A 22,547-nucleotide genomic window follows, 5' to 3' on the forward strand; every position below is an offset into this window, starting at 1 on the left:
AGGCTGAGACTATATCAGGTAGCAGGAGATCAGTTAGATATCTTATCTAAACATTGCAAATACCTACAAATCCACCGGGAGATTGAAGAGAAGAAGAATAGCAATTCTAGAAACAGAAAATCAACCACTTTCTGAAAGGTAGGACTGGCAGAGAAGTGAATCCAAAAAGACGGGAAGATAGACTGCGGGGGGAGGGGCTGGCTCCCGACAAGCAGCGGAGCAACAGAGCACAAAATCAGGACTTTTGAAAATCTGTTCCACTGAGGGACATTGCTCCAGAGGCTAAACTGGGGTGAAGCCCAGGCGGGGTTGGCATGGCCCCAGGTCCCACAGGGTCACAGAAAAATCGGGGGTGGCGGAGTGTCACAGAGCTCGCAGGCATTAGAACGGGGAAGCCAGTTACAGAGACAGAGCCGAGGACTGAGCTCTCAGCTGGGGGTTACCTTGAACCGGTCGCAGGCTGGGTGAGCTCGGAGCGGGGCTGGAGGCCGGGGATACAGGAGTGATTGGACACTGTTCTCTGGGGTCGCACTGAGGAGTGGGGCCCCGGGCTCTCAGCTCCTCCGGGCTGGAGACTGGGAAGCCGCCATATTATTCCCATCCTCCAGAACTCTATGGAAAGCGTTCAGGGAACAAAAGCTCCTGAAAGTGAACCCAACCGGATTACATAGTCCAGCCCCCAGTAAGGGCAGTGCAATTCCGCCTAGGGCAAAGACACTTGAGAGTCACTACAACAGGCCCCTCCCCCAGAAGATCAACAAAATATCCAGCCAGGACCAAGTTAATCTACAAAGGAAAGCAGGTTCAATACCAAGGACAGCAGCGGAATTCCAGAGGAGGAGAAAGCAAAGCACAGAACTCATGGCTTTCTCCCCATAATTCTTTAGTCTTGAGGTTAATTTAATTTTTTTTTCAATTTTTTTTCTTTCTTTTTTCTTCTTCTGTTAAATTTTTTTAAACTTTTACTCTTTTCTTTTTTAACGTTTTTTAACTAGTTTATCCAATATATATATTTTTCTTTCTTTTTTATATTTTTTTCTCTATATGTTTTCTTTTTTTAATTTTTTCTTTTTTTTTTTTCTGAACCTCTTTTTATCCCCTTTCTCCCCGCCATGATTTGGGGTCTCTTCTGATTTGGTTAAAGCACATTTTTCTGGGGTCTTTGCCACCCTTTTAGTATTTTACTTCCTCCTTCATATAATCTTATCTGGACAAAATGACAAGGCAGAAAAAATCACCACAAAAAAAAGAACAAGAAACAGTACCGAAGGCTAGGCACCTAATCAATACAGACATTAGTAATACATCAGATCTAGAGTTCAGAATGACGATTCTCAAGGTTCTAGCCGGGCTCGAAAAAGGCATGGAAGATATTAGAGAAACCTCTCTAGAGATATAAAAGCCCTTTCTGGAGAAATTAAAGAACTAATATCTAACCAAGTTGTATTCAAAAAAGCTATTAATGAGGTGCAATCAAAAATGGAGGCTCTCACTGCTAGGATAAATGAGGCAGAAGAAAGAATTAGTGATATAGAAGACCAAATGACAGAGAATAAAGAAGCTGAGAAAAAGAGGGACAAACCGCTACTGGACCACGAGGGGAGAATTCAAGAGATAAGTGACACCATAAGACGAAACAACATTAGAATAATTGGGATTCCAGAAGAAGAAGAAAGAGAGAGGGGAGCAGAAGATCTATTGGAGAGAATTATTGGAGAGAATTTTCCTATTATGGCAAAGGGAACAAGCATCAAAATCCAAGAGGTGCAGAGAACTCCCCTCAAAATCAACAAGAATAGGTTCACACCCCGTCATCTAGTAGTAAAATTTACAAGTCTTAGTGACAAAGAGAAAATCCTGAAAGCAGCCCGGGAAAAGAAGTCTGTAACATACAATGGAAAAATATTAGATTGGAAGCAGACTTATCCACAGAGACCTGGCAGGCCAGAAAGAGCTGGCATGATATGTTCAGAGCACTAACAGAGAAAAACATGCAGCCAAGAATACTATATACAGCTAGGCTATCATTGAAAATAGAAGAGGAGATAAAAAGCTTCCAGGACAAACAAAAACTGAAAGAATTTGCAAACACCAAATCAGCTCTACAGGAAATATTGAAAGGGGTCCTCTAAGCAAAGAGAGAGCCTAAAAGTAGTAGATCAGAAAGGAACAGAGACAATATACAGTAACAGTCACTTTATAGACAATACAATGGCAATAAATTCATATCTCTCAATAGTTACCATGAATGTTAATGGACTAAATGTCCCAATCAAAAGACACAAGGTATCAGAATGGATAAAAAACAAAACCCATCAATATGTTGCCTACAAGAAACTCATTTTAGATGCGAAGACACCTCCAGATTTAAAGTGAGGGGGTGGAAAACAATTTACCATGCTAATGGGCATCAATAAGAAGAAAGCTGGGGTGGCAATCCTTATATCAGATCAATTAGATTTTAAGCCAAAGACTATAATAAGACATGAGGAAGGACACTATATCCTACTCAAAGGGTCTGTCCAACAAGAAGATCTAACAATTTTAAATATCTATGCCCCTAATGTGGGAGCAGCCAACTATATAAACCAATTAATAACAAAATCAAAGAAACACATCAAAAATAATACAATAATAGTAGGGGACTTGAACACTCCCCTCACTGAAATGGACAGATCAAACAGTCAAAAGATCAACAAGGAAATAAAGGCCTTAAATAACACACTGGACCAGATGGACAGCACAGATATATTCAGAACATTTCATCCCAAAGCAACAGAATACACATTCTTCTCTAGTGCACATGGAACATTCTCCATGTCCTAAATCAGGTCTCAACCGGTATCAAAAGATTAGGATCATTCCCTGCAAGTTTTCAGACCACAATGCTCTGAAACTAGAACTCCATCAAAAGAGGAAATTTGGAAAGAACCCAAATACATGGAGACTAAACAGCATCCTTCTAAAGAATGAATGGGTCAACCAGGAAATTAAAGAAGAATTGAAAACATTGATGGAAACAAATGATAATGAAAACACAACGGTTCCAAATCTGTGGGACACAGCAAAGACCGTCCTGAGAGGAAAATATATAGCAGTACAAGCCTTTCTCAAGAAACAAGAAAGGTCTCAAGTACACAACCTAACCCTACACCTAAAGGAGCTGGAGAAAGAACAAGAAAGAAACCCTAAGCCCAGCAGGAGAAGAAAAATCATGAAGATCAGAGCAGAAATCAATGAAATAGATAAAAAAAAAAAAAAAAAAAAAACCAATAGAACAAATCAACGAAACTAGGAGCTGGTTCTTTGAAAGAATTAATAAGATTGATAAACCCCTGGCCAGACTTATCAAAAAGAAAAGAGAAAGGACCCAAATAAATAAAATCATGAATGAAAGAGGAGAGATCACAACTAACACCAAAGAAATATAGACAATTATAAGAACATACTATGAGCAACTCTACGCCAACAAATTGGACAATCTGGAAGAAATGGATGCATTCCTAGAGACATATAAACTACCACAACTGAACCAGGAAGAAATAGAAAACCTGAACAGGCCCATAACCAGTAAGGAGATTGAAACAGTCATCAAAAATCTCCAAACAAACAAAAGCCCAGGGCCAGACGGCTTCCCAGGGGAATTCTACCAAACATTTAAAGAAGAACTGATTCCTATTCTCCTGAAACTGTTCCAAAAAATAGAAATGGAAGGAAAACTTCCAAACTCATTTTATGAGGCCAGCATCACCTTGATCCCAAAACCAGACAAGGATCCCACCAAAAAAGAGAACTACAGACCAATATCCTTGATGAACACAGATGCAAAAATTCTCACCAAAATACTAGCTAATAGGATTCAACAGTACATTAAAAGGATTATTGACCACGATCAAGTGGGATTTATTCCAGGGCTGCAAGTTTGGTTTAACATCCACAAATCAATCAATGTGATACAACACATTAATAAAAGAAAGAACAAGAACCATATGATACTCTCAATAGATGCTGAAAAAGCATTTGACAAAGTAGAGCATCCCTTCCTGATCAAAACTCTTCAAAGTGTAGGGATAGAGGGCACATACCTCAATATTATCAAAGCCATCTATGAAAAACCCACCACAAATATCATTCTCAATGGATAAAAACTAAAAGCTTTTCCGTTAAGGTCAGGAACACGGCAGGGATGTCCACTATCACCACTGCTATTCAACATAGTACTAGAAGTCCTAGCCTCAGCAATCAGACAACAAAAGGAAATTAAAGGCATCCAAATCGGCAAAGAAGAAGTCAAACTATCACTCTTTGCAGATGATATGATACTATATGTGGAAAACCCAAAAGACTCCACTCCAAAACTGCTAGAACTTGTACAGGAATTCATTAAAGTGTCAGGATATAAAATCAATGCACAGAAATCAGTTACATTTCTCTACACCAACAACAAGACAGAAGAAAAAGAAATTAAGGAGTCTATCCCATTTACAATTGCACCCAAAACTATAAGATACCTAGGAATAAACCTAACCAAAGAGGCTAAGAATCTATATGCAGAAGACAATAAAGTACTCATGAAAGAAATTGAGGAAGACACAAAGAAATGGAAAAATGTTCCATGCTCCTGGATTGGAAGAACAAATATTGTGAAAATGTCTATGCTACCTAAAGCAATCTACACATTTAATGCAATCCCTATCAAAATACCATCCATTTTTTGGATAAAAGACCTCAACGTGAGACAGGAATCTATCAGAATCCTAGAGGAGAACATAGGCAGTAACCTCTTCGATATCAGCCACAGCAACTTCTTTCAAGATAAGTCTCCAAAGGCCAAGGAAACAAAAGCAAAAATGAACTTTTGGGACTTCATCAAGATCAAAAGCTTCTGCACAGCAAAGGAAACAGTCAACAAAACAAAGAGGCAACCCACGGAATGGGAGAAGATATTTGTAAATGACAGTACAGACAAAGGTTGATATCCAGGATCTACAAAGAACTTCTCAAACTCAACACACACAAAACAGATAATCATATCAAAAAATGGGCAGAAGATATGAATAGACACTTCTCCAACGAAGACATACAAATGGCTATCAGACACATGAAAAAATGTTCATCATCACTAGCCATCAGGGAGATTCAAATTAAAACAACATTGAGATACCACCTGACACCAGTTAGAATGGCCAAAATTAGCAAGACAGGAAACAACGTGTGCTGGAGAGGATGTGGAGAAAGGGGAACCCTCTTACACTGTTGGTGGGAATGCAAGTTAGTGCAGCCACTTTGGAGAACAGTGTGGAGATTCCTGAAGAAATTAAAAATAGAGCTTCCCTATGACCCTGCAATTGCACTGCTGGGTATTTACCCCAAAGATACAGATGTAGTGAAAAGAAGGGCCATTTGTACCCCAATGTTTATTGCAGCAATGGCTACGGTCGCCAAACTGTGGAAAGAACCAAGATGCCCTTCAACGGATGAATGGATAAGGAAGATGTGGTCCATATACACAATGGAGTATTATGCCTCCATCAGAAAGGACGAATACCCAACTTTTGTAGCAACATGGATGGACTGGAAGAAATTATGCTGAGCGAAATAAGTCAAGCAGAGAGAGTCAAGTATCATATGGTCTCACTTATTTGTGGAGCATAACAAATAACATGGAGGACATGGGGAGATGGAGAGGAGAGGGAGTTGAGGGAAACTGGAAGGGGAGATGAACCATGAGAGACTATGGACTCTGAAAAACAACCAGAGGGTTATGAAGGGGCGGCGGGAGGGGGTGGGGTGGGGTGGGAGGTTGAGGAACCAGGTGGTGGGTAATAGGGAGGGCACGTACTGCATGGAGCACTGGGTGTGATGCCAAAACAATGAACACTGTTATGCTGTAAATAAGCAAATAAAAATAAATAAATTAATTAAAAAAAAAATACCATCCATTTTTTTCAAAGAAATGGAACAAATAATCCTAAAATTTATATGGAACCAGAAAAGAACTCAAATAGCCAAAGGAATATTGAAAAAGAAAGCCAAAGTTGGTGGCATCACAATTCCGGACTTCAAGCTCTATTACAAAGCTGTCATCATCAAGACAGCATGGTACTGGCACAAAAACAAGACACATAGATCAATGGAACAGAATAGAGAGCCCAAAAATAGACCCTCAACTCTATGGTCAACTAACCTTCGACAAAGCAGGAAAGAATGTCCAATGGAAAAAAGACAGCCTCTTCAATAAATGGTGCTGGAAAAATTGGACAGCCACATGTAGAAAAATGAAATTGGACCACTTCCTTGCACCACACGTGAAAATAGACTTAAAATGGATGAAGGACTTCAATGTGAGAAAGGAATCCATCAAAATCCTTGAGGAGAACGCAGGCAGCAACCTCTTCAATCTCAGCCGCAGTAACATCTTCCTAGGAACATCACCAAAGGCAAGGGAAGCAAGGGCAAAAATGAACTATTGAGATTTCATCAAGATCAAAAGCTTTTGCACAGCAAAGGAAACAGTTAAGAAAACCAAAAGACAACTGACAGAATGGGAGAAGATATTTGCAAACGACATATCAGATAAAGGGCTAGTGTCCAAAATCTATAAGGAACTTATCAAACTCAACACCCAAAAAACAAACAATCCAATCAAGAAATGGGCAGAGGACATGAACAGACATTTCTGCAAAGAAGACATCCAGATGGCCAACAGACACATGAAAAAGTGCTCCACATCACTCAGCATCAGGGAAATGCAAATCAAAACCACAATGAGATATCACCTCACACCAGTCAGAATGGCTAAAATTAACAAGTCAGGAAATGACAGATGCTGGCGAGGATGCGCAGAAAGGGGAACCCTCCTACACTGTTGGTTGGAATGCAAGTTGGTGCAACCACTCTGGAAAACAGCATGGAGGTTGTTCAAAATGTTGAAAATAGAACTACCCTATGACCCAGCAATTGCACTACTGGGTATTTACCTTAAAGATACAAACATAGTGATCCAAAGGGTCACGTGCACCCAAATGTTTATAGCAGCAATGTCTACAATAGCCAAACTATGGAAAGAACCTAGATGTCCATCAACAGATGAATGGATAAAGAAGATGTGGTGTATATACACAATGGAATACTATGCAGCCATCAAAAGAAATGAAATCTTGCCATTTGCGATGACGTGGATGGAACTAGAGGGCATCATGCTTAGTGAACTAAGTCAATCGGAGAAAGACAACTATCATATGATCTCCCTGATATGAGGACATGAGATGCAACATGGGGGCTAGGGGGATAGGAGAAGAAGAAATGAAACAAGATGGGTTTGGGAGGGAGACAAACCATAAGTGACTCTAATCTCACAAAACAAACTGAGGGTTGGTGGGGGGCTGGGGGGTTGGGAGAGGGGGAGTGGGGTTATGGACACTGGGGTGGGTATGTACTATGGTGAGTGCTGTGAAGTGTGTAAACCTGGCAATTCACAGACCTGTACCCCTGGGGATAAAAATACATTATATGTTTATAAAAAATAAGAAATTAAAAATTAAATATTAAAAAAAATAATAAAAAGAGTACTGATGAGGCTGAATAGCCCCTTCTCTTTCCTCTCACATGCAGTGTTCCCAGCTGTTTGACCTTTTTTGAGATATTCATTTCCCCCCTCCAGATTAATTTGGTTTTAATATGATCTCACTAAAATAATGAGTGGAAGGGGGATAATATTAAGTAGGGATGTATTCTGAATTTTCCTGACCTTTCTATCAAGCCAAGGACAGCCATAAAGTTGAACTGTCCCAAAATGTCCAATGATGTGGTCCAGAAATGAGGTATATTTCTCCAGATACCATAAGATAAAACTTGGAACCAAAATAATGCTAAAGCATCCTTCTATAAACAGGATAAATCCCTTTAGCTAAAGGCAAGAAAGTCATCTCAGATCACTATGACAGAAATATCCCCACCATTTCCACATCCCAGTGATTCTGATGGATGTTGTGGATAAAAACATTGCAAGTCAGTCATGATTCGTAGTGCTGAGCCATTACAAAACTGAGTAGTTGAGCACAGGGGACTGAGGCATTGGAGAGCTCATGGGGCTACTCTATAATCAAAAAGAGAAGGGGCTTGGTGCCTAAGAAGAAACAGGGAGGCAAGATCATGAGGAGGGTGACCTGTGGCAGCATGATCAGAGATGGGAGCCAGGGATGAGGCCTGACTGGAAAGAGGGGCAGCCATGGTCAGCTACTGGCCAGCTCCACTCCTAGCTTCTCTCCTCTTTTTCAAACATTTTCCTTCCAGACTGCCCTTGCTAAAGACCCAGTTTTCCCTCACTTCCTCCCTATCAAAGCCTATTACCTGGCTATTCTGCAGGAGAGAATCCAAAGAGGCTGCTCTATAGTAATAACCTGATATTGATTGTTCTCCAGACACAATTCATTCAATTGAAAGAAAGACACTTCATTGCAGTGATATCAGGCATCAAAGAATTAAAGGCAAACAAACTCCACCACTGAAGAAACCCCTTAGACTCTCTAAACATAAACCCCTCCTGCCTCTACCTTCCAGCTAAAAGTGACTGAGAGACCAGGGGAAGTATGGATGAAAACAGAATCTATAGTATGGACATCTTAAAGAAGTGAAACTATGAAGTAGTCAACCAGGGAGTACATGGAAACTTGGTATTTTTTGATATTATTTTTTATTTGATAACCTTAAATCTAGAAATGTGTGTCCTCTTTTTCCTTTATTACTCTGGATAGAGGCTTATTGATTTTATTACTCTTTTCAAAGAGCCAGTTTTTGGTTTCATTGATTTTCTGTATTAATTTCCTGTTTTCAATTCAATTGGTTTCAGCTCTCTTTGGTCATTCTTTTCTTTTGCTTACTTTGTTTTTTTGGCTTTTTTTTTAAATTTTTATTTAAATTCCTGTTAGTTAACATACAGTATAATATTAGTTTCAGGTATACAATACAGTGATTCAACACTTCCACACAACACGCAGTGCATATCACAACCTACTCCTTAATCCCCTCACTTATTTAACCTATCCCCGTCCCACCTTCCCTCTGGTGACCCAGTTTGTTCTCTACAGTTATGAGTCTGTTTATTGGTTTACCTCTTTCCTTCTCTTATTTTTTCCCTTTTACTTTGTTTCTTAAATTCCACATGAGTGAAATCACATGGTATTTGTCCTGCTCTAACCGACTTATTTTGCTTAGTATAATGTTATCTAGCTCCAAACACATCATGGCAAATGGCAAGATTTCATTCTTTTTTATGTCTGAGTTTTATTCCATTGTGTATATACCACCACTACTTCTTTATCCATTCATCAGTCGATGGACACTTGGGATGTTTCCATAATTTAGCTATTGTAGATAATGCAGCATGTATCCCTTTGATTTAGTATTGTTTTTATTCTTTGGGTAAATACCTAGTAGTGCAATTGCTGGATCATAGGGTAGTTCTATTTTTAACTTTCTGAGGAACCTCCATACTCGTTTCCACAGAGACTTCATCAGTTTGCATTCCCATCAACAGAGCAAGAGAGCTCCCCTTTCTATATATCCTCATCAACACCTATTGTTTCTTGTGCTGTTGATTTTAGCCGTTTTGACACTGATTATAGTTTTGATCTCTATTTCTCTGATGATAGTGATGGTGAGTATTTTTTCACATGTCTGTTGGCTATGCATATGTCTTCTTTGGAAAAAAAATGTTTATTCATGTCTTCTGCCCATTCTAATTGGATTATTTGATTTTGGAGTATTGAGTATAATAAGTTCTTTATATATTTTAGATACTAACCCTTATCAAAATGTCGTTTGCAAATATTTTCTCCCATTCTCTAGGTTGTCTTTTAGTTTTGTCAATTGTTTCCTTTGCTATTTTTTACTTACTTTGGGCTTAATTTACTCTGCTTTTTGTACTTTCCCAAGATTTCTAGGAAAACTTAGATTATTGATTTTGGAACTTCTTTTCTAATATATGCACTGAATGCTATAAATTTCCCTCTATGTTCAGCTTTTACTGCATCCCACACATTTTGTTGAATTGTTTTCATTTCCATTTAGTTCAAAATGTTATTTTTTAATTTTTCTTGAAATTTCTTCTCTGACCCATGTGTTATTTAAAAATGTGTTATTTAATCTCCACCTATGTGGGGCATTTTCCAGTTACCTTTCTGTTACGGATTTCTAGTATAATTCCATTGTGATCTGAGAGCAGACATTGTATTATTTCTGTTCTTTTGTGAAACAAGTGTGTTTTATGGCCCATATGTGGCCTATCTTGGTGAGTATTCCATGTGAAATTGAGAAGATTGTGTATTCTGTCATTGCTGAATGAAGTAGTCCATTAATGTCAATTATATCCAGTTGATTGTTGTTGCTGTTAAGTTCAACTATGTCCTTACTGATCATCTGGATCAGTTGTGGTGGGTCTTTCCATTTCTAGTAGAGGGCTGTTGAAGTCTCCAACTATGATAGTAGATTCATCTATGTCTCCATGTAGTACTATCAGTTTTTGCCTCATGTAAGTTTGGTGCTGTTGGGTGCATGCACATTAAGGATTGTTAGAATTCTCAGAGAATCAACCCCTTTACCATTACATAATGTCCATCTTTATTCCTGATAACTTGTGCTCGCTTCGGCAGCACATATACTAAAATATTCCTGATAACTTTCCTTGCTTTGAGGTCTGCTTTGTCTGACATTAATACAGCCACTCCTGGTTTCTTTAGAGTTTGCATGGTATATATATGCATTTATTTTTAATCTATATGTGTCTTATATTTAAAGTGGGATTTGGGAGCACCTGGGTGGCTGAGTGGGTTAAAGCCTCTGCCTTTGGTTCAGGTTATGATCCCTGGCTCCTGGGATTGAGCCCCACATTGGGCTCTCTGCTCAGCAGGGAGCCTGCTTCCCCTGCCCCTTCTCTGCCTGCCTCTCTGCCTACTTGTGACCTCTGTCTGTCAAATAAATAAATAAATCTTTTTTAAAAAATAAAGTAGGGTTTTGTAGACAACATATAGCTGGGTCTCATTTTTTGATCCACTCTGACAATCTCTTTTAATTGATATGTTAAGACCATTGATGTTCCAAGTGATTATGGAGTAGGTGGATTGATATCTATTATGTTTGTTACTTTTTTCAATTGATTGCCTTTCCTCTTTGTTTCTATTTTTGTTTTCTACTGTTTTTCTTCTATTTGTGGTTTTACTTATTTTTTTTTATTTTTAAAAGATAAACATGAAAGTGTCATTTATCTGTTCTTATGAAAATAATTCTGTTGGTAGCTGGTGTTTCTATTCTGTTTTTTGTTTTGTTTTGTTTTGTTTTGTTTTGTGGAGGAGGGACATCAAGCCAAGGACTTCCCTGGTACTAGGATTTCCCTGGTACTAGGGCATAAGCTGTCAGCTCCTGGTCAGGTTAGAGGGTGATGTCTATATAAAAACATGTGTTCTCCCTTTTTCATCCTTCCTTGGGGTGGGGCATTTTATATATAGGAACAAACACGAAGAATTATTTCTTTTCTTAGTTCATTTCTGCATAGTTGCAGTAGTTTATTTTTTAATTTTTTAAATGAGAATTTTTTTTTTCAGGTTCAGAGGAAGAATTTAGTGATTCATCAGTTGCATATAACACCAAGTGTTCATTACATCAAGTGCCCTCTTTAATGCCTATCACCCAATTACCCTATCCCTTCACCTACCTCCCCTCCAGCAACTCTTAAGTCTCTTATGGTTTGTGTCTCTGAGAATTTTATGTGATTTCATTTTCTCTCTCTTTTTTTTAAAATATATCAGTTATACTTCTTTTAATTTCTTTTTACTTAGTGGTTGTCCTAGAGTTTGCAATATACATTTTTAAATAGTCCAAGTCCAAGTAACACTGTACCACTTCACAGGTAGTATAAATTATAATAAAAAATAGTCTTAATTCCTCCATCCCTTTGTCTCATCACTGCCATTCATTTAACTTACATATAAGCATACATATGCATTTATAGACACATAAGATATATACATAAGAATACGTAATCAAATACATTGTTGTCATTATTATTCTCAACTGTTACCTTGTTATCTGTTAGATGAATTTAGAATAAGAAAAATATTTTTTTTTTACCTTCAGTTATTCCTTCTTCAATGTTCCTTTTTTCTTCATGCAGATCAGAGTTTCTAACCTTTATCATTTTCCTTCCTGTGAAGAATTTCTTTTAATATTTCTTACAATGCAGATCTACTGGCAACAAATATCCTCAATTATTTTTTGTCTAACAGAGTTCTAGACTGTAATTTTTTTTTCTCTTAACATTTAAAATATTTCACGCATTCTCTTCTTGCTTACATGTCTTCTGAGAAGTTGGGTGTAATTCTTATCTTTTTTCCTCTATAGGTAAGGGATTTTTCCCCCCTTTCTGGCTCCTTTCAGGATTTTTTATCTTTTAAATTTTCTGATGTTTGAAAATGATATGCTTAGGTATAGTTTTTTGGTATAGTTTTAGGAAAGTATATTGCTTGGTGCTTTCAGAGCTTCCTGAATCTGTGGTTTGATGTCTGACATTTATTTAGAGAAATTCTTAGTCATTATTATTTCAAATATTTCTTCTATTCCTTTTTCTCTTTCTCTTCCTTTTGATATTCCCATTATGCACGTGTTAATATATTAAATCTTTTGTAGTTGTCCCACAGTCCTTAAATATTCTGTTCTAGTGGGTTTTTTGTTTTGTTTTGTTTTGTTTTGTTTTGCTTGTTTGTTTGTTTTGCTGTTGTTGCTGTCATTGTTTTTGCCTTTTAGTTTTGGAGGTTTCTACTGATGTATCCTCAAGCTCAGAGATTTTTTTCTCAACTGTTTCCCGTTGACTAATAACTCCATCAAAGGCATTTTTCATTTCTGTTGCAGTGTTTTTTTATCGATAGCATTTCTTTTTGGTTCTTTCCTAGAATTTACATCTCTCTGCTTACATTGCCTTCGTTCTTATATGTTCCATTTGAGCTCTAGCATATTAATCATAGTTGTTTGAAATTCCCAGTCTGATAATCCCAATTTCCCTACCATCTCTGGTTCTGATGCTTGTTATGTCTCTTCAGACTGTGTCTTCTGCCTTTTATTATACCTTGTAATTCTTTTCTTAATAGCTAGGCAAGAGGTACTGGGTAAAAGGAACCACTATAAATAGATTTTAGTAACGTAGTGGTGAGGTATTAGGGGAGAAGTTTTCTACAGCTGTATGATTAGGTCTCAGTCTCCTAGTAAGCTTATACCTCTGGACTGTGAACTTCACAAATGTTCTTCAGATTTTTTTGTTCCCCCTTAGGTGGAACAGGATGACTATAATGGGCTAAAGTTCAGTATTTCCCTACTCCCAGATCATTTAGGCTCTGATAACAATCCAGAAAGTTAGGCCCCAGTAAAATAGTTTCTCTTAAGGTCAGGTCTTGTTAAGAATAGGATGCTCTGAAATATTTCAAAATAGTTCCTCTTCCCCTACCCCTTGCTAGAAGCATAAGGGGATTCTTCTCTGATATTCACAATAAGAACCCAATGGAGCTGGAGATAAAACTCAGAATATTGTGGCCCCCTCTGGAGTTTTTAGCTCTGAACTGTCCACACTGAGCATCAAACAATTTGTCAACTACAGTTTAAGTTTTTCTATCCCAGCACTGGTCCCACTGCAATCTCCACTCATGAGTCTCTGCTCTGAAAAAAATCATGATTTCTTGTGTTCCTCTGTCCATTTCCCCAATCTCAGGGCAAGAGTTTAACCTCTGACCTCATTTCTCTTACAGATCCTGTAAGAGTTGTTATTTTTCAGTCTGTTCAGCTTTTTATATAGTGTTAGGATGGAGTGGCAACTTCTAAGCTTCTTACATGCAAAACTAGAAATAACAATATCCCTAAATTTACATAGCCACAATTAATCTATGGTGATAAAACATCAGAATAGCAATTACTTTGTGGGGAGACTTCTGGGGTGCCAAAATGTTCTATATCTTGATCTGAGTGTAGTTACACATGTACATGCATATGTATAAACTGTCAACTATACATATAAGATTTGTGTCCTTTGCTATATGTAAGTTATACCTAAATTAAAAAGTAAATTATTAAAAAATATTTAACAAATATTAGCCAGTAAAGTTCATCATTGTATGGGAAAGACTACTCTATGGTAAAACTATATGCTAAACCTTGTGTGTGATGAAGAAATCAAAGTCTTGGGCTTAGCTTACAAAAATCAGCATGTCTTCCTAAGGCTAAATATAACTTAGAAAATGGCTAAAAGTAATTCAGAATCTCTAGATGGAAAAAGTTAGGCTCAAAATAGGAGTGCCATTACATGAATAAGGTATGTTATTTTAATTTCACTTTAAAAAGTATATTTAATGTAGTGCTAAAGAGTTCCCTTGAAAGTTAGCCAGATGTGTTTAACAGATAGGTGTTCAAGAGCATAAACCATCTCTCCAAACTCCTAGCTTTGAAAATCTACAAACTAGAATTGGAGATTTGGGCATTTCCATAGTCTTCAATGTCATTGTCAGCATAAGCAACTTTTGGTATCCAATAATGCTTGAATTCAGTGTTGCCTTACAGTCTCATTCTTTTCAAAGACATTTTAATTCACAACTAAATGTAGGAATTTTACTCAAAAATCAGCAGACTGTGGTGCTATCAGGTCCCAATGCTCAGCTGAGGTCATAAATGGTTGACAATATTCTGCCTAGGCTGTATCCACATATGCCCAAGGCCTTAACAAGTTTTCCAAATCCATTACTCCACCTGAATGCTGGAAGGCATCCTTGAGAGCCATTATAAGATATCTCCTGAAATATCTAAGTGTTGAAGAGGAAGGGGGGAAAAGTGGGTCTTAGAATGAAAGAAATGAGTGTAATGACATACCAGCTGTCTCAGTCTCAATATACTCCCATCAGTCTTCTGTTCATCATATCCCTGAACTTTCTTAGCAAAATCACCAAGGACTTCCGTGCAGCTAATGGAATGAAGGTATTTCTAAGCCAGAATGCTTGATGGCTCGGCAGCTCTTGACCCTTTGCTGACCCCTCCTAGTACTCCCTTCCATTGGTTTCCATGACATTATGCTTTCCTGATGTACACCTTCTAGGTTTCCTTTTGCGACTTTGTCTGCTCTACTTATCTCAGTTATTGCCAGTCTTTAGAGGTCCAGACTACTTTTCTCAGTCTCACTCTTATCCTTGGTGATCTCATCCTGCTCCCTTATAGAAGTCTTCTTTTTTCAGTCTCACTCTTGTCCTTGGTGATCTCATCCTGCTCCCTTATAGAAGTTTGGGGAATCTACTTGTCATGTAATGAAAAGAGAAACCCAGGTATTTTGACTTTTCAATAATCTATCACAACAGGCCCTTTGTTTAGAAAAGGAAAAAGAAATACAGCAGCTCTTGATCCTCCAAACCCCTCCATTCCCATTCCTCAACTCTCACCTCTCCCCCCAGTAGCCTCCACCCCATCACTTTGATATACTGAAAGGATAAGGACTGACCATTCTCTTCTTTTAGATGTTGAACTACTAACTTTGAGATTAGGTATGTGAATTTCAGCACAGAAGATAATTAGGAGGAAGGAAGTTAATATGAAAAGGAGAGGAAAAAGGAGAAGGAAAATGAAGTGAAAAATTTGGGCTAAACAGGAAGAAAATGAAATATGATTAATGAATAAAAGATGTTGAATTTGAGAGAAGACCTCTTTGCCTACTTGAGCCACACGGCTGAGCCATACCACATCACCTAAAATCTTTTCCAAGGAACTAGTCTAGTCCTATTTCCAAAATGAATAGTATATTAAGTGATGCCCAACAGAAACCATTTTTGATTTACTAGAAAATGTTCATAAGTAAAGACTACTAAGTATTCTAAATACTTATAAAGAATTAACTAACCTCCAGATGATGAACATTTTAGTTCTTGTTCACCAATATGATTAGGTCCACTGCCTTTAATATGAAAAAATCTTTATCAGTAGTTTAGCAATTTCATACAAATTAAATTCCTCCATCTAACTGTTTTTGAGGGGTGGGTAGAGATCATTAGGAATTCTTAGAGGAATGAGGAACAAGACTGAAATGATCAGCACTTAGTGCTTTTGTTTACAGAACCAATGACTATTTCAACACAAGTAATAGTTATTAATGCTTCACTATTGTCTTTTCTTGAGTTCTAATGTCTCTCAGAAGAAAGACAAGATAAAGTTTGGGAAGATCTCTTATCGCAACTTCAATAACAGGATGGAGTAACACTCAGCTATCAAAGCCAGAATAACTTAATCTTCTAGAAGGAAGATTGAGAAATAATAGTTCAAAAGAGTAGAAGGTTACAGTTTTAAAGCCAAGTGTATCATCCTACTCAAGCTCTTGAAATAGAGAAAAATATGCAGAATCCAAGAAATAAAAACTTGAAGATTAATCTTAAAACCAAACCTTGTTCCAGTACTCTGCCTACCATAACAGCAGTACCACCCACAGTTACCACTACCAGGACTACATTGACCACTCACACTTCAAGAGCTTCCTTCAGTGCCCACAATTATTCCACTTCCTCCTTCATTTAGTCTCCAATGAATAATCATAAAAGATGGCAAGTGCAGAAGCCAGCAGAGTTCATAACTGTCAAAGCCTTTCCTTAGGTAAATACATTTATAAATTTATAATTTATAATTTTTGGTGCTGTTGGCAATCAACAGCAGGAGTAACCAAATTAGCCTAAGCCTGAGTCTCAGAAGAATATGTGGACCACATTTACTATGTTATATAAATGAGCTTAAGATGGTCTCTGTGCTTTGGCTATTAGGCTGTTTTTTTCTTCCCTGCAGGCTGAGATCCATTAGCTCAGAAGTCCACCAGTGCCAAACTCAAATTTTAATACTTCCAATTATTTTAAAATTAAACCAAACTACTATAAAGAATTTATCAAACTCAATACCCAAAGAACAAATAATCCAATCAAGAAATGGGCAGAGGACATGAGCAGACATTTCTGCAAAGAAGACATCTAGATGGCCAACAGACTCATGAAAAAGTGCTCCAGATCACTCAGCATCAGGGAAATACAAATCAAAACTACAATGAGATACCACCTCATGCCAGTCAGAATGGCTAAAATTAACAAGTCAGGAAATGAGAGATGCTGGCGAGGACGTGGAGAAGGGGGAACCCTCCTATACTATTGGTGGGAATGCAAGCTGGTGTAACCACTCTGGAAAACACCATGGAGGTTCCTCAAAAAGTTGAATATAGAGCTACCCCACGACCCAGCAATAGCACTACTGGATATTTACCCTAAAGATAAAAATGTAGTGATCCAAAGGGGCATGTGCACCTGAATGTTTATAGCAGCAATGTCCATAATAGCCAAACTATGGAAGGAACCTAGATGTCCATCAACAGATGAATGGATAAAGAAGAGGTGGTATATATATACAGTGGAATACTATGCAGCCATCTAAAGAAATGAAATCTTGCCATTTGTGATGATGTGGATGGAACTAGAGGGTATTATGCTAAGTGAAATAAGTCAGTCAGAGAAAGACAATTATCATATGATCTCCCTGATAAGTTGAGAGGCAAAGTGAGGGGTCTAGGGGATAGGAAAGGAAAAAATGAAACAAGATGGGATCGGGAGGAAGACAAACCACAAGAGACTCTCAATGTCACAAAACAAACTGAGGGTTGCCGGGGGGAGAGGGGTCGGGAGAGGGTGGTTGGGTTATGGACACTGAGGAAGGTATGTCCTATGATGAGTGCTGTGAAGTGTGTAAACCTGGTGATTCACAGTCCTGTACTCCTGGGGCTAATAATACATTATATGTTAATAAAAAATTAAAAGACAATTAGCTCAAATTAGAAAATTTTTAGCCATTCAGAGTCTTTATGCTTAGCATACTCCACAAAACCTCATCCAGTAGATGTTACCTAGTAATAGGACAGGGCCTTGTAGCTACAAGCCACAAACAATTGCTCTCTGGTCTAAAAAGCTCTCTGACCCAAAGATGCCCCAAATTGTGCTGCTGATGGGCATCATATGAAGTTCAAGCCCTTTTTCTAATTCCCCTCTCCCTGAGAATTCACTCATCCTCCTCCCCTTCTAGATGCCCTCCTCCTTTTTCCCCTCACCATAAATCTCTGGATATGAGGACTTTCCTTCTCCTGTAACCCTGTCCAACCATCAATAAAACTTGCATCCTATCTTTTCCTAGATCAGACCCTAAATTCCTTCTGTGGTCATATCTTTTTCCTAGATTAGCCTTTATATCCCTCAAGTTACCAAACTATTATTTCATTTAATAATTTAATGTAGTCAGGTAGTCAGTTGGCCACTAGATCTTATTAGTAAGGCAGCATGTTAAGCAAGGTACAAGGTAAAGTTCCTATCTTCAAAACTACATACTCTTGGGGCGCCTATGTGGCTCAGTGAGTTAAAGCCTCTGCCTTCAGCTCAGGTCATGATCCCAGGGTCCCTGGGATCGAGCCCCGAATCAGGCTTTCTGCTCAGCAGGGAACCTGCTTCTCCCCCTTCTCCTCTCTGCCTGCCTCTCTGCCTACTTGTGATCTCTGTCTGTCAAATAAATAAATAAAATCTTTAAAACAAAACAAAACAAAACAAAAAAAACTTCATAGTCTCTAACTGAGGGAGTTAAGAAACTCACCTACAAGAATAACAAATGGGTACATAGGCTCTGAAAAGTAATAATGGAATTTCATTTCCACTACTTACTAGCAAGGTGACATTCCTTTACTTTGGCTAGCCCTTGGCTCCTCTTCTGATAAATGGTAACATTATCACATGCATAAGGCTGTTGGTGAGTTGGAATGAGATAGTAAGCACCCTTTGTCTATCTTCTTCCTCTAAAGATAGTATCAAATAAGCCAAATGAATAGAATCTTCTTACATCTAGTTTTTCTCCCTTTCAGTTATAAAAACAATAATTAAGTAATTAATTGTATAATTATTTTTTAGAGTCCATCTTTCCCACTAGAAAATAAGTTCCATTATAGAAATAATACTAGCATCTGTCTTATTCCCTGGATACAAAAGACTCAAAATAGTTGTGGAATGAACGAATGAATGAATAAAGTAGTAAAGACAACAGATGTTTTTGGATCTAAGAGGAGGAAGCATGACTAGAGAAAGGTTTATGAAGGATCAGGACTTCACTGGGGTTTATCAGGAATTACGTCCATCAAGGAGAAGGAGAAGGTATGGGCAAAGCTGTGAAGGTGGGAATGACTAACTTTCTGTTGCAAGAGAGAAGTCAGGATGGCTGAACAAACCCTTCCATTGGAAATAATGAACAATAAGGTTGGGAAAGAAGGTGAGGACTAGAACTTATTAGTAATTTTTTAAAGATTCCCTCACCAACAAGGCAAGTGGAATCCAGTCAAATTCATAGATATCCTCAAGCCTAAAATCACACTTCCCAAGCCCTAGGCAAACCCACCTCATTCCTAAATTCACATTGTGAAATAAGAAACACTCAGTTCATATCCTCAGACCAAGTCACAATGTACCAAATTAATTATACTAATTGAACACCCAGGATGGAAATTAATCGTAATTACTGTATGCCCTAAATGGAGTTTTCTAAATATATATAGGCTTTAACTTCGGGGTTTTAAACTTACTGTGGCGGCAGAGTCAATCCTGACAACAAAGGTGCAAACCTCAAGCACCTTTCCATGTTTCTAAGCTAATTAAAAGGTGTTTATTCTCCAAATTAGATGCCATCTGATGTCGTAAAAGGAGCAGTTAGCCTAAAATGTAAAATACCCAGGTCTCCTCTGAGACTTAAATGATCTGGTATCCTGTTAAGTAGTAACCTAATCACTGATTCTCCCCAAGTGAGGCCTGAAACAGACCCCCAAACTCTGTAGGAGGCCCAGATACACAGGACATTCTTTTTTTTTTTTTTTTTTTTTCTCATTAAACTTTGTTTTAATGGGTCTCAAAATTCTGTGACAGATTTTTGGTCAAGTTGTTTCCATTAAAAAGTACTGATTTTAAAAACTAATAACTTAAAACTGCCACACACACACAAAAAAACAAATGGTCCACAAAACATTCTCCTTTCCTTCTGAAGGTTTTACGATGCATTGTTATCATTAACCAGTCTTTTACTATTAAACTTAAATGGCCAATTGACACAAACAGTTCTGAGACCGTTCTTCCACCACTGATTAAGACTGGGGTGGCAGGTGTTGGGGATAATATTCATTTAGCCTTCTGAGCTTTCTGGGCAGACTTGGTGACCTTGCCAGCTCCAGCTGCCTTCTTGTCCACTGCTTTGATGACACCCACAGCAACCGTCTGTCTCATGTCACGAACAGCAAAACGGCCCGAGGAGGATAGTCAGAGAAGCTCTCAACACACATAGGCTTGCCAGGAACCATATCAACAATGGCAGCATCACCAGATTTCAAGAACTTGGGACCATCTTCCAGCTTTTTTCCAGAACGACGATCTATCTTCTCCTTCAGCTCAGCAAACTTACAAGCAATGTGAGCTGTGTGACAATCCAGCACAGGTGCATATCCAGCACTAATTTGGCCTGGATGGTTGAGAATAATCACCTGAGCTGTGAAGCCAGCTGCTTCCATTGGTGGGTCATTTTTGCTGTCACCAGCCACATTGCCACGACGAACATCTTTGACAGATACGTTCTTGACATTGAAGCCCACATTGTCCCCAGGAAGAGCCTCACTCAAAGCTTCATGGTGCATTTCAACAGACTTGACTTCAGTTGTAACATTGACTGGAGCAAAGGTGACCACCATGCCAGGTTTAAGAACACCAGTCTCCACTCGACCCACAGGAACAGTACCAATACCACCAATTTTGTAGACGTCCTGGAGAGGCAGACGCAAGGGCTTGTCAGTTGGACGAGTTGGTGGCAGAATGCAATCCAGGGCTTCAAGCAGTGTGGTCCCACTGGCATTCCCATCTTTACGGGTGACTTTCCATCCCTTGAACCAAGGCATGTTAGCACTTGGCTCCAGCATGTTGTCACCATTCCAACCAGAAATTGGCACAAATGCTACTGTGTCGGGGTTGTAGCCAATTTTCTTAATGTAGGTGCTGACTTCCTTAACGATTTCCTCGTATCTCTTCTGGCTGTAGGGTGGCTCAGTGGAATCCATTTTGTTAACACCAACAATTAGTTGTTTTACACCCAGTGTGTAAGCCAGAAGGGTATGCTCACGGGTCTGCCCATTCTTGGAAATACCTGCTTCAAATTCACCAACACCAGCAGCAACAATCAGGACAGCACAGTCAGCCTGAGATGTGCCTGTAATCATGTTTTTGATAAAGTCTCTGTGTCCTGGAGCATCAATGATGGTCACATAATACTTGCTGGTCTCGAATTTCCACAGGGAGATATCAATGGTGATACCACGTTCACGTTCAGCTTTCAGTTTATCCAAGACCCAGGCATACTTGAAGGAGCCTTTTCCCATCTCAGCAGCCTCCTTCTCGAATTTTTCGATAGTTCTTTTGTCGATTCCACCACATTTGTAGATCAGATGACCAGTAGTGGTAGACTTGCCCGAATCTATGTGTCCGATGACAACAATGTTGATATGAGTCTTTTCCTTCCCCATTCTGGTTTAGGTTGAGCGGTGGTTTTCACGACACCTGTGTTCTGGCGGCAAACCCGTTGTGAAAAAGGAGGACATTCTTTTTTAACAGGGAAAGAACTTGCCCAGTTTTATTTGCATTCACTGATGTTTAGGTAAGCGTCCTTCAAAACTGGTGGTTGTTTTGAAAAATAGAAACTGCACTTTAACAACACTTTTTTTTTTTTTTTTAATTTAGGGACAACTCTACTAAGGCAGAAAATTTTATTAGGATAGGGAAAATACTACTAAGAGGGAACATGCGTGTGAAAATGTATAGAGAAGGGGACTGAGGCATAGTTTTATGAGACATCACTGTGTGTCTCATAAAAGATGTCCCAAAAAAGATACCTGATTTTTATAGGTGACTCCCTCCTGGGCCTCTCTGGGTCATGTCATGAGACTTCAGGAAATGACATGAACATGAAGCTCATGCTTCTTGTTGTGCCATGAATAATTAAGTCCTTTGCCTCTGATCTGGGCAACTTGTGTCTTTAGGCAGCATCCATGAAGCTGTAGTAGGCTAACTTATTAGCTTGAAAATAGGATGAAATGTCAGACCCTTTCTAGATCCTAACAAAGAGAAAGATGTGATTTCCATTCCCCCATTTTGTCTATGAATCTTCATGCAAATGTTCCAGTCCTGTTGTGACTACTGAACACGTGTTATCAGGATTTTTTGTTTTCATTTTAACTAAGCTTCATTGAGGCAGCTTTCATGTGATATTGCTCTTTTCTGAAGGCCCTGTGGGGCTTCCATGTGCTCGTCTAATCCGTCTCAAACCAGTCACTTGGAGAGCTAGTGACCTAATAATGCGGTAGTAGCCACATTATTTTCTCTTTGTAAATACTATATGTATTATGTGGCATAAGGCCAGGGTTATTTATTAGGCAATAGATAAAG

At 38.5% G+C, this 22,547-nt stretch overlaps 1 pseudogene; it reads right to left on the minus strand.

The window, feature by feature from the left end:
• Positions 1 to 20,051: 20,051 nt before the first annotated feature.
• LOC123940386 lies at positions 20,052 to 21,681 on the minus strand (annotated as a pseudogene).
• Between the last annotated feature and the right edge of the window lie 866 nt (positions 21,682 to 22,547).

The sequence above is a fragment of the Meles meles genome, chromosome 4, assembly GCF_922984935.1.
Source record: "Meles meles chromosome 4, mMelMel3.1 paternal haplotype, whole genome shotgun sequence".
NCBI lineage: Eukaryota > Metazoa > Chordata > Mammalia > Carnivora > Mustelidae > Meles > Meles meles.